A 12,060-nucleotide genomic window follows, 5' to 3' on the forward strand; every position below is an offset into this window, starting at 1 on the left:
TGGGTGAGCCTTTGTAAAGGCTCTCCTAGGACTCTCCTAGGACTCAGAACCTCTGCATAGATATATGGACAATTAAGATGGTCCTTCCCAAGAGGTATGTGGATTTTCATATAGTACTTGAAAAGTTTCTTGCTACTTCTACAGGCAAGTGTCTGGAATTCTTAGTTGACCTCTGGAATGGAGAAGCAGTCCAGGTAGTGGGACACAATCTCCCTTGAGAACTTCCCCCTCCCCCCAAATGGGAGTTAATGCAAAACCCTGACTACAGTGACACTGGCAGAGAATTCAGATCTAAGACGACTGGACACAGAAATTGACTACAGTAACAATGCATGTGGATTGCAGGAGGTGGGTGGGGTGATTCTTCTCTGTCACCATTACATCTCCAAAGAACTGACCAAACAATTCCAAATGTGTGTATCTCCATAAATCAGCAATGTTGCTACATTTTATTTCTTATTCAAAATTCAAATATAGGAGAAAGTGAACCTCAAACCCAGTCATTTATCCATAGGCCTTTAAAAACCTTTCAAAATTTTGCCTCCAAATCTTTGTGTACTCAACCATGTTTGTAGTGTTAGGCGATCCCTCGTTGGACGAGTAAGATGGTCTTCCATTATGGATTTCCTTGTGGGTCCGTATGTGGCTGTGGAGCCCTATTCTTGCTCTGCATCTTCTTCCGCAGTGGGGGCATTGGTTTCCAGGTGGAAGGTGGTCCCGGTCGGGGTTGGCTTGACGCGCCTTCCTCCTGGCACGTTTCTCTCTTTCACCCTCCACTCGTGCCTCCTCAAATTCTGCAGCACTGCTGGTCACAGCTGTCCTCCAGCTGGAGCGCTCAAGGGCCAGGGCTTCCCAGTTCTCAGTGTCTATGCCAGAGTTTTTAAGGTTGGCTTTGAGCCCATCTTTAAATCTCTTTTCCTGCCCACCAACGTTCCGTTTTCCGTTCTTAAGTTCGGAGTAGAGCAGCTGCTTTGGGAGACGGTGGTCAGGCATCCGGACAACGTGGCCGGCCCAGCGGAGTTGATGTTGGAGGACCATCGCTTCAATGCTGGTGGTCTTTGCTTCTTCCAGCACACTGACGTTTGTCCGCTTGTCTTCCCAGGAGATTTGCAGGATTTTCCGGAGGCAGCGCTGATGGAAACGTTCCAGGAGCTGCATGTGACGTCTGTAGACAGTCCACGTCTCACAGGCATATAGCAGGGTTGGGAGGACAATAGCTTTATAAACAAGCACCTTGGTATCCCTACGGATGTCCCGGTCCTCAAACACTCTCTGCTTCATTCTGGAAAATGCTGCACTTGCAGAGCTCAGGCGGTGTTGTATTTCGGCGTCGATGTTGACTTTGGTGGAGAGGTGGCTGCCAAGGTAGCGGAAATGGTCCACATTTTTTAATGTGACACCATTAAGCTTTATTACTGGCATTGGAGAGGGATTGGCTGGCGACTGCTGGAACAGCACCTTGGTTTTCTCAATGTTCAGTGACAGGCCGAGCTTCTCATATGCTTCTGCAAAGGTGTTTAGAGTGGCTTGTAGATCTTCTTCTGAATGCGCACAGACGACATTGTCATCAGCATACTGGAGTTCTATAACAGCTGTTGTTGTAACCTTGGTTTTGGCTTTCAGTCTGCTGAGGTTGAATAGCTTGCCATCTGTCCGATAGATTATTTCCACTCCGGTGGGAAGCTTCCCATCAACAAGGTGAAGTATCATAGCAATGAAGATGGAGAATAGAGTTGGGGCAATAGCACATCCCTGTTTGACACCGGATTCCACCTTAAATGGGTCACTTTGGGAGCCACTGCTGTCCAAGACTGTTGCCATCATGTCATCGTGGAGGAGCCGCAGGATGTTCACAAATTTGTTTGGGCACCCGATTTTGTGGAGGATGGTCCAGAGAGCGCTGCGATTCACTGTGTCGAATGCCTTTGCAAGGTCGATGAATGCCATGTACAGAGGTTGGTTTTGTTCTCTGCATTTTTCTTGGAGCTGTCTTGCAGTGAAGATCATGTCCACTGTTCCTCTGGAGGGGCGGAAGCCATTCTGGGATTCTGGGAGGGTGTCTTCTGAGAGGGGCAGAAGGCGGTTTGCAAGGATTCTTGCGAGGATTTTCCCAGCGGAGGTTAGAAGGGAGATACCTCGATAGTTTCCGCAGTCTGTTCTTTCCCCTTTTTTGAAGAGGGTGATGATGGTGGCGTCCTTGAAATCTGCTGGGATTTTCTCGGTCACCCACACTTTTTCTATGAGCTGGTGGAGTTGGAGTGTCAGCTCAGGTCCTCCCTCTTTAAAGATTTCAGCAGGGATCCCATCTGGTCCACTGGCTTTGTTATTCTTTTGTTGGCTGGTGGCATTGCTGACTTCTTCCAAACTGGGCAGTGCTGCAAGCTCATCCCTGGTTTGTTGCTGCGGGATTTGTGAGAGGACCTCTTCGGCCACATTGGAGCTGCGGTTCAGGAGGCTTTGGTAGTGTTCTTTCCAACGTAGTGCAATTGAGTTTGGGTCCTTCAGGAGTTTGGTTCCATCTGATGAGCGTAGAGGCTGTATCCCATGGTTTCTTGGTCCATAGATGGCCTTTGTGGCTTTGAAGAATCCCTGAGCATCATGGATATCTGCCAGGTGTTGGATTTCTTCAGCCTTCTTTGTCCACCAGATGTTCTTGAGTTCTTGAGTCAAGAACTCAAACCCAGTCATTTATCCATAGGCCTTTAAAAACCTTTCAAAAATTTGCCTCCAAATCTTAGTGTACTCAACCATGTTTGTAGTACTGAATAGGGATGTGCGGGATAGGTGAAATCTGATTAGTAATTCATTTTGGAGATTTGGATGGACCCCACTATGATTAATAAAAATTCAGAGGGGTCCCATTCCAATTCGTAATCCAAATCTCCAAATCGTAATTGCTTTGTTAAGATTCATTTCATTAGTGTCAATGGGGAAAATGGCAAGGCTTGTTTCTTTGTTGTTTTTAATGGCTACCATGATGAAACTTGATATACTTGTAGAAAGCATTTATGACTTCAAGCCTGCCAAGTTTCAGCATATTTTGGTTATCCATTACCTTTAAGGATTTTATTTTACAAATAATTTTGTAATAAAAATACAAAAGGAATCCCCTTAAATTTCTGCACAAAGAGGCAACATAGGCAGGGCATCAATCCTGCAAAGAGAAAGATTATTTCATATATTGATTTCTAGGAATTTTTTAGAAGTTCTTTTTTCAATTAAAATTTTAAAAAACTACAAGAGAAACCCTCTCAAATTGTGTCACAGTGAGACAACATCAGCAGGGCAGCAAGCCTGCCAAGTTTTAGGACAATCAGTCTATTTTAATTTATTTTTCAATGTAACACATGTGATTAACCTATACTGGGGCTTTAAAATGGGCAGCTGCATTCTTCTGACCCAAGTAGAATTCTGGGAAATGTAGTTTAGGGTGGGGCCTTTTGAATACTCTGCTACAGAGGCTCCTAAGGTTTGCACGCCCCAGTACTGAATTTATGGTTGCCGCCTCTTCATTTCAAAGAGTCTTTCCACCTTAAAATCATATTTCAATTTCGACATTCCAGGTGTGTGTGGATGAAGAGAGGGTGAGTGGCAGAAGGTGCTGAGATTAAAGATAATGGTTGGATTCCTATTACGACATTAAGTAGTAATTCCTAGGAAGCTGGCTACTGCTTCCACTCTTGTGAGTGAAGCTGGTGATACCAACAGAAGCAGGATCTTAACTCATAATTCCCCCTTGCATCAAAGAAAGCTTCTACACGGGATGGTGGAAAGCCAGCAGGTTCCTGATCAGTAAGGAATATCCTGTTTCAATCACAGGGACTGATGTCTGATAAGGATTAAGGAATTTTCATGATATCTATGTGGTCCCTGATCTAAAAATCAAGAATACGTAATAGTTTTGAGTGCATAATTCTAGATTATGTATACACAATACATTGTTTAAATCTAGATCTATTCATGTGCAATTTGGTTAATGATATTCCCAGCATATTCTGCCCATAATAGTTAAATAATTACCACCATCATTGCTGTCATTGTCATTGTGCCTTTTTTCCAATTAGAAGCGAAGGCAGTTTACTAAAGTTAAATGCACAGCTAAAGAATTTTACATCACACAGAATTAAGAAACATAATTATAATTAAACTATGAACATAACCATGAAAAAGAAGAACAGCCAACATAAACAATACAGCACCTGGAAGGCCCTGAGCAGTCAGCCCGAAAGGCTTGCTAAAGGGATAAGGTTTTTAACTGCCCACAGAAGGATAGTAAGGAGGGATCCAGTCTAATCCATCTGGAAAGGAAGTTCCAGAATATGGAAGAACAGAGTGGTGGAAGAGAGGGAAGGGCCAATCTAGAAGATCTAAAGACATTAGCCATTCAAAAACCTGGATCTCTGCTGTATAGACATTTGAAGGTTATAAGCTACACTTTGAATTGTGCCTGACCAACTACCTGTGGAGTGCTTTCAGCAGGCATTCCAGGCTCAGGACTGAAAGATACCATGATCAATAGTACTAAAAAACACTAAGAGGCCCAGTAGAACCAGCAGGGAAACATTCCTCCTAGCTAGTTCCTACTGTAGGTTATTCACCAAGGCTGTCTCTGGGGACTTTGAGACATGACTAACATGTGGGTGAAAACAGATTAAACTAGCCCATTTTTGCCCACATTATGGTCTCCACCCTCTCCCACAACCCTGGGATTTCCCTTCTGGGCTGGCTACATGCCACCCCAGGTCAACAAAATGTTGTCCCAAGAGGGCATCCAGCCACCCTCCAGCCCCTCATTTCCTTCCCCAAAACATACCCCATGGGCTTGCCAGGCATGGTGCACCTCTCTGGAGAGCCTTGGAATTGCTTCAGAATGACACTGGAAGAAGGAGAGGGAAAGTCCCCCCCCCCCTCCACCCGCAGCGTCATTCTCAAGTGACTCCATGGCTCTCCCAAGAAATGCCTGATAAGCCCATGGGGTAAGTTTTGGGGAAGGAAATGGGGCACTGGGAGGGGAAGGTGCCACCATTCTGCTCCTCTGGGCATTTGGAAGTACAAAGGAGCAGGTAGTCCTGGTAGTGAGTCTCTACAGGCCCGATACTCCATTAGACCTGAGTCTTTCAGGAATTCATTTTTACTGTAGGTCTCATTTGGATGCCTTTGTGCCTGTCTGGATGGGGGTTCTGTCCCATAGTCAGTACTGAAACTAAACTGAAATGGATCGAGGGAATCCATTTTATCCAGAAACTTTTGATCTGGAGGCCAACATGCACTCCAGTATGATGCCAAAAAATGGAATAAGGGAAACTGGCTTATCCAATTCAGTAGGACTTAAGAAGAAAAATTCAGCCATGGCCTTATAATTGCATCCTGCAGACATAATGAAACTCTGTATTGTTTTAGTGAAACATTGACAACTCCTATCTACTCAGTAACTTTCTCCGCTCCTAGCTTGTTAACAAGACAAGAAGATCAGGATCCTAACACAACTTGTAGTGGACCTCACCTCTCCAAGAATCCTGTCCACCTTCTCAGACTACACAAATTAAAAGTATCCATTATCACTAGACAGAAAAGGAGGCAAAGTTACAACCACATGATCAATATCAATTATAGCATTCAAGCCAGAATGGATCTAAGCTATTTTATCTGTAAAGTGCCAGGCAAGTTGTTCACAGCAGGTTTTCAAGTGGTCTTGATTGTCCTCTCATGGGTCAGTGTATAAAAGACCTCTGACTGCCTGAAACATCTTGATCTCCCAGTTTCATTTCTATCTTCTATCTAACAGCTCACAACTTTGCAACTTCTTGGTTTTTTTAAAGATACTGACAGGAACTAAGATTATTTATTAGTGCTTCGGGTCTCCTTCTGGACCTGGCCTATGGGCAGATGAGTACCACACCCCTTGCCCTCATTGTTCTTTTGTGTGTGTGTGGGGGGGGGGGGGGTACAGGTATGTGCCACCAAAATGACTGCTTTCATGCATGTAGATAGGTAAATGAAAAGTCTTGTACCTATGGTTGTTACACCAGTTATTCATGGTGTCCATAACAGTGTTGCCAGATAGGAAATGTTTTCCTTCCAGGCTTTTCTTCATTGCAGGGAAAAGGTGGAAAACTAATTGTGTGAGGTCTGGTGAATATTGTGAGTGTGGCAATAATTCAGAGTCACATTCATTTATTTATTTCAGGAAAAGGCATACCATGTGGTCTGTTATCCTTATGGAAAATGACAGCATCATCTGCAACACAGTTCTCACTACTGGGAGTCACATTTCCATGCCCCCTATTCCCAACATCAGAGAGCAGTACCTTGCACACAGGTGAAAATTGGTGGGAAGCATGATGAAGAGTTGCTTTTCCCCAGAAAATATTTTGGTCACTCTACAGTGGCTCCTTCACAACCAGGTACAAGACTTTTCATCCACCTCTCATATATGAATGTTTGTGTGTGTTTGAATCTGCTCCAGTTTGAGTCTAAACTCAACATGCTGAATCTTTGAGTTAGATAGTTCCTTTCAAGTTTGGACTACATTGCAGAGATTCAACACCTCACTAAAATGGGAATCACAACCAGTCTCCCTCCTTACCCTTCTCTGTCACTTTCTCTTTTTCTCTCTCCTTTCCCATAAACAAATGGCTGGTGCTTCTTTTGCAATCCATGAAGCATGGTGTCAAAACTCAACCCCACTCAACAAATGAACTTGTAATGTTTGGTGACCTTTTAGTACTGATTCTTCAATGAACAATTACACATTTCTGTGTTAGTACAGGAAGTGTTGGCATTATATTTTAAAATGCACACAAAATGCTTGTACTTTCGAGAAGAGAGCAAAATCTTGCTGTTAGAGGCAACCACAGCAACTCCTTTTCATTAGCAGTAATAGTATGTGTGTGGGGGGGGGAGGGGAGGCAGTCAGAGAAGGCAAAGCAGCAACGCTCACCAATGTCACTGTGCCAATACCAGTGTGGGAATATAATTTGATTTCTGACTGTGAAGTGACAGGTACTGCACATAACTGTAATTTTGATATTAGTGCACAAATAACACTAGACACATTCAACATTTATATTTTCACCTACTGCAGAGAATGGGAAGCCAATTTCTAAGTGTGATTTTAATGTGCAATGAAGCACATGTTCAAGAAGATACCAAGCACAGACCGATAGGTACTCCAGGAAAATACTGAAGGGTTTTTTTTTTTAGAGGGGGGGGGGGGTATTTGTCTTAGAAAACACTTAGAAGACTGTAACAACATTCCAGACTGTTATTTGTTATATCATCCTCCTCTGCAGGTTTTTTTTTTTTTTTGGGGGGGGGTTGCAATAAAGCATAAATATGATGGCAAATTTCATTTAAAGTACTAGTAGGCATACTGGATCAGTGTGATTAACATAGTTAATGACTTACCATTATGTAATTAATTCAATGGGTGTACTATAATTAGAGATAGCAATTGAATTTAGAGTTAAATTGTTCCATAGTAAGTATAATATAGTTAGAAACCTTATGTAAGTGTAGGTCCCATATATATATATATATATATATATATATATATATATATATATATATATATGGAAATATCACCATGGGCTGTTGTCTTCCCCTTTGCACCACTCCAAAACTTTTCCTTCTACAGTTGTCAAGAAATGGCTGGTGTTCATTTTTAGGGGAAGGAAAATGATGGAACAGTCCATCTGGGAATGTACCTTCATTACTATCCATCTAAGAACCCTGACTATCTTCTTCTTCCTGATATGATCTGTCTTCTCCTTCTCTCCACTACCACTGATAAGAAGCACTCACTGTGGCCCCTAGCTTTTTTATTTTTTTTCTCCACTCAAAAAATGATGGGAAGGAAATTACAAGAAAGTATTTTTTGTCCTGACTATTCTGTGCTTTCTACTTCAAGTATGATACTTTTTTAATCAAATCTAAACCTCAAATAGATTTCAGAAGAATGTATTGCTATCAGGAATGTAATCCTGAACACATTAAAATGAACATAATCCAGTATAACAATCCACTCCAAATTCAAATATGTTGGACTACAATTCACACCAGACATACATCTAGCCAATATGGTCAATCTGAAGGGTAATGAAGTTTGTTCTGGCAGGGAATTTTCTTCCATGTTTCAGACCCAGCACATTCAAGAAATCTAATTAGTCTTAGTAATTAGTATCAATGTTCTTTTTCTACTGCAGAAATAATTATTTTGGATAACTTAGAAATGTGTGAATATTGCTGTATAACCACCAGGGAGAATATCTAGGAAGATAAGAAATTTGCTCAAAATTAGCTTACCAGTTGTATGACCCATTCTGACTTTCTCTATAACCTAATGATGCATATTAGGCTGGGCAGCTTTGAAAGTGGATTAGGTAAATGTATGTTTATTCTGAAAAGTGCAGATAGGTATCGGTTATCCACCATTATTGATAACTGTTTTGCCTGTAGACCCCATTTAAAGGGCTGATTATGACTTACAGAGCCCTATATAGCTTAGTTCCAGACTATCTGAAAGATAATCCTCCTCTATGAGTCTTTCGGGCATCTTAGATCCCCAGGGAAGGACTTTCTCTTGGTCTCATCACTTCCTTGGGTACAGATGAGAACATAGAAAAGAGTCTTATTGGCGGATGCTCCCAGTCTGCAGAATTCCTTCTACAGGAGGCTAAGGCAGACTGCTAACTTTTCACCAATAAGCAAAGACATTTCCATCCAAGCAACCTTTAAATTTAGTTCCACAAAATCATTTTTTCTTTAAAATATATTTTTGTACAAAATAATATTTTGCACAAAATTTTGGGAGTTTGTATTAAAACTAAGGGGCTTTGCTCAAAACTCATTGAAAATGGAGAAACAAACAAACAAAGGAAACATGTGGATGTTTTCCCTGTTGTTGAAGGGGAAATGCTATGAAAGTATACTTTAAAGATAAAAAATAGGATATCTTACTATATCAAGATGCTCTTTCTTGTTGAGAATAAAAATGTGAACATTCTTTTGCATGATGGCTTGTTTATGGCATCCTGTTTGGTGTATCTTACTGGTCACTGCATATGAAGATCGATGGACTACATAACCTTTGGTCTGATGATCTATAGTAGCTCTTGTTACATGCATGAAATGTGCGCTTGTTTTTTTTTTCTTACTCTTCTTCATTCTTCTTCATTGGATGAAAAATTGCTAGTATTGTTCTAAAAAGATTACTTTCCAATTTATCAGAACAACTTAGTTCAATGGGAAATTAATTGTTCTAAATAAAGGATTCAAATACCTGGGGGACCTTGGAGAAGTCACACTCTCTTGGTCTCAGAGGAAATCAAATGCAACCCTCATCTGAAAAACTTTGCTAAGAAAATGCCTTTATATGTTCACTGTAGGGTTGCCATACATCTAAAATTGAATCAAAGTGGGCAGCTCCAAAGGCTTTTTCTGAAGGTTTCAATCCCTCAAGCCTTCCTGGAATGACCTCTTTCAGGCAAGCAAGGGAGGAAAAGGACAAATAGGCTGGAAAACTATATTGCATTTCCTGGAAGCTTCCAGGAACAATATTTTACCTATGTATTGTCGAAGGCTTTCATGGCCGGAATCACTCAGTTCTTGTGGGTTTTTTCGGGCTATATGGCCATGTTCTAGAGGCATTTCTCCTGACGTTTCGCCTGCATCTATGGCAAGCTTCCTCAGAGGTGAGGTCTGCTGGAGCTGGGAAAAAAGGGGTTTATATATATTCACACCAGACATACTATATTATATATTATACTATATATAAACCCCTTTTTTCCCAGCTCCAGCAGACCTCACCTCTGAGGAAGCTTGCCAAAGATGCAGGCAAAACGTCAGGAGAAATGCCTCTAGAACATGGCCATATAGCCCGAAAAAAACCCACAAGAACTGAATATTTTATCTTTTTAAATAGATTGCAGGGCTCATGATGTGCATTATTAAACATCAAACTTAAAAGCAAATTTTCTAGATAGGTTTGGGTTTTTTTATAGTCCCTAGAACCCCATAGAACCCCCTGAAACTCACACAGTACTAGATCCCATCAGTCTTCATTATTAATCATGAATCTCATGATTAAATATTAACCTCAATTACTAATCAATGAAACATTGCAAAGTTACTGCAATGATGTAGGATAATTCTGAGGAGAAACCATACTATGGAAAAAACAGCACATCTATACCCGTGGGGAATATGTCAAGTGAGCTTTTAAAAGCCCAAGTCATTTTAGGAGGCTTTGACATGACGTGCATGTTCAACGCCTAGCATCGGTTTACATCACACCAAAAAGGATCTGACATGCAAGCATGTAACAAGATGAAATCTGGAATGCAAGCTGTACCGAATCACTCCATTTCAGCAGATGATTGACTGATTGATGTACATATGAATGTTGGCAAGTCAGCATTGTCCTAGTTTTATAATACTGTGTTTGGTGAGGGGAGGCTTAAGAAACATGGAGAGGGATGGAAGAACTGCACAATACTTGCTCTTGCATCCTCAGTTAATCTCACTCATTCATCAGGTAACAGTTAGTCCTTTGCTATTTTATAAATGTAGGGGTGTTGTACTAGTCCTACACATGCTTACCATTTTATGAAATAATATATTTACTGAAGAATTTACAATAATTACTAGGCTTGGTTCAAAACTTGTTTCGGATATAGGGGGAGCTGGTGATTCAATTCTAAAGACACTTCCCGGTGTTTTTTTTTTTAAAAAAATGCAAAACTTTCCAAAACTTCCAAATCTATTCATTAATGCGGACACGTATGCTCAGTAGGAAAAAGACCAGCACTGTTACTGGGAAAACTTCAGGGGTTTCTCCCTCCCTTATTTTTAGACCAATCCTGATTAAACTTGCTACAGTGGTAGAACACATGGACCACTGTTATCTCACCAAATGTCATAACCTTTGACTTATCCATGGATCTTTGGCAAATTTTCAAAGTTTTTATTAAAAACATTTTTAATAATAAAGAAAATCTGCTCCTAGTTTGAAATCGTTATGTCCTGTTTCATTGGGTGGTCTTTACTTTGAAAATAGTGGTTCTACTCCAAACACTTTGTTTGTGTGGCACAAACAGTGTTAAATTGATGGAGAACAGAAATCATAGTACAGAACCCATCAAGGGACATCAAGACCGACCTGACCCCCTTCTTCTGGGCAGAAAGGCACCATCCAAACTCTCCTGACATCCATTTGCTTCCTGAGTTGGAGGGGACCGTCATGACACATCCATCTGTTTATTCCTTTTTGCAGATGCAATCAATCATTTTATTTTATCATAACTTACTGGGCTGGCTGGCTGTGGCTGGTTTCCCCAGTGCCTTGTTCATGGCAATCAGGCCAAAGTAAAATGATTGGTTTTTAAGCAGTTTATGTTCTCTTAGCTTTGCAAAAGTTGCTTATTGCTTTGCTGCCTTCTTTAGACACCTTTGTAGGTTCAATCAGTTTATTTTATATTTAGATGAAGACTGCTACAGACAGCTATTTTTTGGTCTTTCAGCCATTTTGCCTAATAAGCAGGCAAGCATTGTGGGAAATGTAGTTTAACATCAGGGCCTTTTGCAATCTCTACCATTGGGGGCCTGGACTTCAGAAACTACAGTTAAAGATGGCTGTGATTTGCCACGTCCACCGCTTCCCTCCTTGCATTGACCAGGGTGCAGAAGGCACGAGATTTTAAAAATTCCTTTGCCTTTACCAAAGTTGCTTAATAGTTGTGAAAATTAAAATAACCTTGGGAGACATCCGAACATTATAGGATATTTCAACAACAACACAAAAAGGTAACTGGTTCAAATTTGAATCCCCCCACCTCACCTTTCCTGCATGGTTCAAAACTATCGGATGTTCAAATTCATGTGTTTTATTCCTAAGTTCAGTCTCTTCCAAACAAACCTACCCAAGCCTAGTAATTACACTAACTAACAAGATCTGGGTCACCTATTCACATGTGTAAAATGTGTATTTGAGAATCGTGTTTACAATAATGAAAAAATAATGTTGATGGACTACAACTACTATTATTTCTAGCCATTTTATTC

This window comes from Anolis sagrei, chromosome 1, assembly GCF_037176765.1.
Source record: "Anolis sagrei isolate rAnoSag1 chromosome 1, rAnoSag1.mat, whole genome shotgun sequence".
Taxonomy (NCBI): domain Eukaryota; kingdom Metazoa; phylum Chordata; class Lepidosauria; order Squamata; family Dactyloidae; genus Anolis; species Anolis sagrei.